Raw genomic sequence first — 7,429 nt, 5'->3', positions numbered from 1 at the left:
AAGGTTCTTTTGCTGTCTCCGTGTCTCCACATAAGGAATGTTTGGAGTCCGGTAAGAATCACCTTATTGGGAAGGGGCTGCAGCACTACTTCTTTACTGGCAGGGAAGCAGAGGCCTGGGGAGACAGACAGCAGCATGTTTTGATACTGAGCTTTGGAGCAAGGAAATAATTATGACTTTATCAGTTAAATGTCAGTCATTCTGTCTCTCGCTGTTTTGACATGTTCAATTCTAGTGACTGGTGGTAAAAGAGATGAGAGTTTTGGGGGGGGTTGAAGGGAAAATTTTAATGGAGGGAAGCAAGGGGAGAAAAAAACCTGTCGAAGACAATTTCTGGCAGGCAGTTGGGTTCCTGGTGCAGACAGATTGGCTGATGTTGATTGTTGACAGCTTCTGCAGCTTGCTAATTACAACTGTAAAAAATTCAGGTGAATGACAGGAACTTGAAATGTTAATTTTGCTTTTATTATTTTGCAGCTGCAACTGTTAGTTGGCTCTTGCTGTAATTGATGGACACTGGCAGTTGCTTAGACAGATGGGAATTAATACCGGTGCTCCCATTAGAACTCACCATCGCAGTCACGTTGGCTTTGCACTGGGTTGATGTGTGCAAGAGAGTGCGTGTGGAAGGAGGAAGTATGGTTCCTGCCTGCAGTACTTGGGTACCAGGGTGTTGAAATCATCCATCCAACACAGAGCAGATGAGCTGCTTTCCAGGTTAGTACATGCAAAAAAAGGCCTTCTGTTTGCCCTGAACTTCTGGAAAAGGTCACATGTTGATAAATACTGCCATAATAATGTGGGTGTCTTAAGAATTGTGTTAAGTTGTTCTGATTGTTCCTCATCAGAAATGCAGCTGTCATCTTGGCTGGTTTCTTCTGCTGGTAGTCACCTGCACACCATGTGAATTGGGAACTATAATGCTGGTTGAAAGCAAAATGGTAGAGGTAGGGTAAGTAAAGCAATTAATAATGTCAAGTAGTAGAGGAAAGTAGCAGCGGGTCAGTGTTTTTCCAAAGCGGAGGTGTAATCCTCTAGGTGGAAGAAATGATTAAGAGAGTTGTAGCTGTTTGATCTGCCAGTGGGTCTGCTTTTCATATGGCTAATATCCTGGTCTCTGAGTATGGATTTTCTTCAGCCTTGCAGGGTTGGGTTGCTGAGGGAAGAAGTGGCTCAGTTTATCTCTCTGTTCCTTCACAGAGGTTCAGTCTGGGAGAGAAGCAAGTCAGCACATGCAAAGAGCCCTTCGTATGGGAGTGTCGGTCCAGGTTGCTGAAACCTTGGCTGGTTTTTGACCAGCAAGGTGAGTTCATAAATACCAAGTCCTCAGAAGCTTGCTTTTTTTTTTTTTTTTTTAGCAGTTGGCAGAGCACATGGCTTTGAGGTAGTGTGGAAAATGCTTCTTTCCTGGATGCTGAGAGATTGCGGTGAATGGGACTCTCATCCCTGTAGACGTTTGTGAGCTGTATTTACAGGTAACCTGACAGAACACACAGCAGCTCAGCTGGAGGTGCCAGTGTCCCTACGTGCTGGTTTGCTGGTTCCATACAGGGCAGGTCATACACATGCAGTGTCCTCTCCTCCTCCCAAGTCTCCTGCCATCAAATCCATGCCTGATGCTCAGACCCAGTAGGTCTGGCTGCTCGCTCAGCATAGGGGCTGAGGTGTGAGCAGTGCATGGGAGCCCCTCCCCCGAACCCAGCCGCAGAGCTGTGGTATGCGTGGCCATGCGCTCGCACGCAGCACAGGAGATGTTTGATGCTCAAGGTAGGAACGTGTTGCCCACTGCTATGCCAATTACTGGATATTAATGGCAGGATAGCATGCATATGCCTAAACTGGGAAGCAGAAGGTTAATAGACGAACAGCACCAGAAGATCCCATTTATCAGTTTCTATTTATCTCTCCTTGGGAGGTGGCAGGTTTACAGTAAATACCTTCTGTCCTCCTAATTTCCTAATGATGGGGATAATGATGGAGAATGGTGAAGTCATTAACTGGGACAGCCTCTGCGCATCACTCTGTCAACCACATCTCTCCAAGACCTGCAATGAAAAGTGATAGGCCCCAGCTGTTCACCAGATTATGTTCCCTTCCCCCTTCCCCATGCTCAACCCCAATTGCAGGCTTAGCTATTAAAAAAACGAGGGGAAAAATTGAGACCCAGGACCTGAAAGACCCCAAGCCAGTCCTTTTTGCTGCTATGGCAGTGATAGCCTAGTGCCCTGCACTTGGGTGTGGGTGCGCCCCCATTCCAATGCTCCCAGTTAAATGCACTGCTGTCCCTGGGCTGGATGGTGTTGTTTGGGCCAGATGTGCAGCTCTGGGGGGAGATATATGAGCTGGCGTGAGTGAAAGCTGGAAGAAGACTGTGCTTCTGGAGCAGAGGCACTGGGTTTCCTTGGTCCTGCCTCCCATTCTTGCCATCTGTGGAAGAACCTTTTCAATGCCTGTAAAAACGGCACCAGTTCTCTGTGTCTGACTCTTGTGTGCTGGGGTACTGATGCATTTTGGGGCTTACCAATGGTCATGTGGAACTGTGGGGAGTGCAGGAGTGGACTCTGGTTCTAGATCCCACTGCTTAAAGTTCACAGGACAGAAAAGTGTTCCTGAAAGATGAACCGAAGTTCAAATGAAGACGCACATAAGTAAATTATTGCTTTGAAAAGACTGTCCTTTTCTTTCCACAATTACATTTCTATGTAAGCGACTCTTGAGGTTTTTTATTTTTGTTTCACGTTTGGACAGGGGCTGGGAGTTGATGGCTGTTTTCAGAGACTTAAGAGTGGTTTTCCATTTATAGCAGCCATGTGTTCATCCACTGATGGCCTGTGATTATGGCCAGCCCTATTTTGAGCAGGCTGTGGCCTGGAGCACCACACGGCAGAGCCACCCAGCTATACTGTGGGTGGTGCCTTTCGGTCCTGACTGCCACATGCTGGGCCTGACAGTCTGACCTTCTGCCTGGGGTACGCTCTGAAAAGAGAGGCCTGCCTGAAGTAAGGTTTTCCTGTGCATCCACCGTGTGCTGGGCTCATAAAAGAGCTCTCGCACTGTGGGAGCTTTGTGTTAGAAGGGTTCATTAACTTTGAAATGTTTCAATTGAGAAATTTCAGAGCTCTCAGCATAGACCAGGATGGCCAGCTCAGCCAAGAGTGTCCCCTGACAGTCAGGTACAGATGTGATTGCTAGTCAGAGCACCATAAGAAACCTAATAGGGTCCCAGCAAGTGTCATACTTGAGCTGGAAAGGATTAAACCAGATAGCCCAGAGAGGCTGTAAATAATTTTTATTGGGCTTTAAGAACTAGGGAGACAAGAGGAGCCTTTACCTTGTAGCTTGCTAGGAATTGTGCCTGCAGGGTTTTGGAGTGTGTACAGTGGTCAAAGAAAGGATTCTGGGACTGGTCTTAATCTGAGCAGGTGCTTAACTGTGTTCTGAACTGCCTCGGGCCAGAGTAAATAAATGTGGTACTAAGGGCTGTTTTTCTGATGTCTCTGGTGTCTGCGCCCTGAGACATGAGAAATGAAAGGCAATGGAAAACTGCTCTTTGGGAAATGTGATGTTACTTAGTTAGCACATGAGACAAATGGAATGTAAATGTTCCCTAAACACTTTCTTCTCCTTTATTTTCAAATTCTAGATGCTTTTCTTGGCTGTTCAAACCAACTGGGTTTGGTTGTTTTTTTTTTTTGGTGGTGTTTTTTTTTTTTTTTTTAATTCCTGCTGGTCTGTTAGCTGTATGCTGGGGAGTCTTCTCCCAAGGGAGTGGAGTTGGGTTAAACATCTCTGGTATCACTTGGCTAAGAACTTTGTGTCTCTGGTTCTAAACTGGGGAAGGAGGAGTTCAATTTCATGTGTGATCATTCAGGATCCTCTGTTTAACCTTGTTAGCTTGGCACAGGCTTAGGGGCTGATGTTTGACCCTAAGTCTGTCCTTCAGCTTTGTTTCAGACATGTGAGGAGGTGCCAGTTCACTGGGTTCCAGCCACTCCTAGGACAAGCTGTAGGGGCTCCTTGTTGGTTTTTCAATGTTGTGACCCTTGCTGGGTTGTTTTCTGGCCAGCTGGCCTTGCCTGGGTTCTCCTCAAGAAAGGCTAGTACAGTGCTCCTAGTGAGGCCAAGCCTTGTAGATTGCAAACCTCCTATGTTGCGATGGCTTCCATAGGAGCTTCTAGCCAAAAGTTAGAATATTCTTGGTTGTTAATGTCTTAACTTGCTCTGGTCTGTCTACTGCAAGCCCAGTGGTCCAGGGGTGAACTCTGTGCATTTGTTTCTTTGGCCAGCCTATCTGCTTTTGACAGCTCAATCTTGACACAAACCAGGCTGAATAGAACATGTGATATTACACAGCTGTTGGTTTCTAAATAAGGAAAATCATATTAGTCCCTCTATAAGCAATCTGTATGGTAATTTCAGGAAAGCATGAGGTGGCTGTTCTCCCTGGGAAGAAAGAGCTGATAGATCTTATACATAAACTAACTGTAGGGAAGACTTAAGAGCCTAGCAAGGAGCAAAGTTTTACTTGCTTCAGTAATATTTGATGGCAAAAATAAAGGCAGGACCAATTACCTATCACTGTGGAAATTTGTTTGGGTAGGACAATATCTGCAGTACCAAATCTTGAGGTTGCTGTTAGTGATATTGCTGGTCAAGTGTAAGAAATGTCACTGGAGCATTGTAATAGCTATCTGAAATAATTTTATCAATTATATGAAACATACAGCAGTCGATGACTTAAAAAGTTATCCTATCTGACAGGACAAAGGCAACAAAAATGTTAGATTTAAGACGATTTTTAAAGGTGCAGGATGTACATGCTAACCCTCTGGCTATTGAGGATTGAAAGGAAACAGGCGTGTCTGTTGGCAGTGAGTATTTAGCTCTTTACTACTTGCTTCCCTTCATCTGGTTCTGGCTGCTGCACATAGCTACAGCTTCCAGAGGGAAGTGTAGCAGTGCTTCTGCAGGACATTATGGATAAACGTAATGTTTTGCATGGATTTCAGTGGACTCTGGCTTCCAGAAGAATGCTGTAAATGGAAGCTGTCAGTGGTGTTTTGCTTGAGTGCCTAAATTGTTCCTGCCTTTGCTGGACCAGGTACTCAAGTTTGGATTCAGTAGGAGGCACATGCTCCAAGTGGCAGTGCTTATTGGGGCTGCTCTGTACTGCTCAAGTATGGGAGAACTTATGGATGGCTGTGGAGAAATGTGAAATACAGGCAGGGGTCTGTTAAATAAGATGATGATGGCTGTTTTAAGGAGAAGGCAGCTGGGTATCTAGTGTATCCCACTGACTGCCTCAGGTCAAAAGCTATGTCCAGTGCAGCATTTGCTATAGCACTAGGGTGTTTAAAGGGAATTCCGAGCGCTGTTGAGGGTCCTGGCCATCCACCACTTCTCTCTTCCAGAAGAGCTGTTGTGATTTATCTTGATATGAAGGAACCTTCCACTTGCTGGTTTCAGAACCCGCATGGTGTGAATCTGCCCCTGCTGCTCTTGATACTGACTCCTGAAAGTCCTATGGTAAAGAGTTACTAACCTCTAGTAAAGAGCTAAGCTTTCACTGAGTTGTATTTAATTTGTAAGTTTTACCTTTGGTATGATATTTTCCTTATTCTGCGTGCGTCTTTCCTCTTCCTGTCTTTGCTCCTGCTAGCAGAGAAAACCTCTGCAGTTCTGTCCTGCTCCCATTTTTCAGATAAACCATCCATGATACAGGGAGCTTAAAGCTCAATGGACTGTGCGTGCAGCGTTTTTGGGGTAAGCACTGTAAGAAATGCGCAGCACTGTGGTGCAGAGCTCTCCCTGTCTGTTCCCAGGGCTCTCACTTAGTCATGGAGTGTGTGCTCACATACTCCATCAGCTGCTGTTGACTTGCCTGCCTATACAGGCTAAATGTAAGGCCCCCAGTGAACGTTTCTGTCACTTTTGCTGTTCTGGCCACTTTGCTTAATCAAAGAGCTGGAAGGAAAGCTCTCATTAGAAAGACTTCCTCAGTTGTACAGAAGCCTCTGCTTGGCTAATTGAGGCTCATGCTTCTGGTTGGGGTTGGTCTGCTTGATGTGATGTGGGCCTGAGGCAGAACGAAGTGAGCAGACTTAAAATGATGTCTGAGCTAACATGATGGCTGGAGATGAACAGGATTGTGTTCTGTAAGGCTGTTGCTGAGAGACTACAGAGTGTCTTGCTGAAGCAGTAAACTGCTGGAATGTGCTGTGGCTGGAGAGGTTGTTGGGAATGTGTAGGTGAAAGTGGGAATCTGCATAGAGTGAATTGATTGCTTTCTGCTTCCGTGTTCAGTGGTTGGAGCCCAGGCTCCTCATAGCGCATGTTGGAGGAAATGAGGGTGCAAGGCAAGCTGGGCTGCAGAGCCTGAATGGAGGAAGCGGATAGATGCCAGGGCAAAAGGTGTAAGGGGTAGGGGGACAGAGCTAAGGACTCTCGCTAATGTATCTGTAGTGCTCAAGGCTCTTACACTTCTGGAGCAGTGTAGCGTAGTCCATTTTGTATGGACTAGACTAAAATACAGACTGTATTTTATTAAATTTTTTTGTGTAGTACATGAATTCATGATCCTAGAAGTTGCCACCTGGGGATGAGTGAACAAGGGGAATTATTCCAAGGGACTTGTTTTAAATTACATCAGTAGAACTTAAGGCCTTAATAGTTGGTGTCCTAGAGAAGTGTGATGGACGAGCTGAAAAAGAGCACTTGCTCTTTCAGGATATGGGAATTCTTCCTCTATGGTCAGTGACTTGAGTGAATCATGCCTGAGCAGGGTTCCTCTGTTGTGGGCCAAAGGCAGTGGTTGTAATGGCCATGCAAAATGTGGAGTTGCCAGGCTTGCCTTGGAGGGCCCTGGCTTGTAGGTGGGTATGCCCTGGATGTTCTGGGTGGTGAAGAAGTGGAAGAACAGGAGGTCACATGTTCAGCCACTGGTGCTGAAAGCCAATCTCCATCCCAAGCAGAGTGTCTGAGCAGAGGTTTCAAGTTGTTCAGTTGCCTTCTGCAGTTTTTGGAGAATTGTGTTGCAAAGGATTAAGCTGTGCTTGAAAGAGTTGGAGGGAGCAGTTGCTGCTGCTTGGGAAGTGTTGATCCTGGTGCCTGGGCAGGAAGGCTACCATGCTGGTGTCTCTGGTCATGTGGCAGGGTCCTCCTTTCCTGTGGGAAAGGAAATGGACCAGCTACCAAGAGCCTAGAATTAGAAATTAAGCTGTCCAGAGGAAGGATGCAACCAGTGCAGGTCAGTTACTGAGCAGGGTAAAGATAGAATCCATTTCTAAGTGGGAATGGAGGGAAGAAGAAGGGGGAAGGGTCAGTGGGGTGTCCACTGGATCTTTACCAAATTCTCATGCAGTATTCCTCGTTGGGCAGGCCTTGTCAAATGTGTCTCGGTAAGTCTGGCCTGTCGGGAGTCAGCGCAGAG

General features: G+C 46.3%; 1 long non-coding RNA gene across 1 annotated transcript in view; it reads left to right on the top strand.

Moving 5' to 3' along the window:
* Window positions 1-209: 209 nt before the first annotated feature.
* The window catches only part of LOC137472769 (uncharacterized), a 119,599-nt gene continuing 112,379 nt past the window's right edge, over window positions 210-7,429 (top strand). Inside the window, exons 1-2 of the long non-coding RNA XR_010998401.1 lie at window positions 210-717; window positions 1,359-1,475. This is a non-coding gene — a long non-coding RNA (uncharacterized lncRNA). The remainder of the gene's footprint in view (window positions 718-1,358; window positions 1,476-7,429) is intronic.

The sequence above is a fragment of the Anomalospiza imberbis genome, chromosome 4, assembly GCF_031753505.1.
Source record: "Anomalospiza imberbis isolate Cuckoo-Finch-1a 21T00152 chromosome 4, ASM3175350v1, whole genome shotgun sequence".
NCBI classification, from domain to species: Eukaryota; Metazoa; Chordata; class Aves; order Passeriformes; family Viduidae; genus Anomalospiza; species Anomalospiza imberbis.
This window is presented reverse-complemented; position numbering and strand designations above follow the sequence as displayed.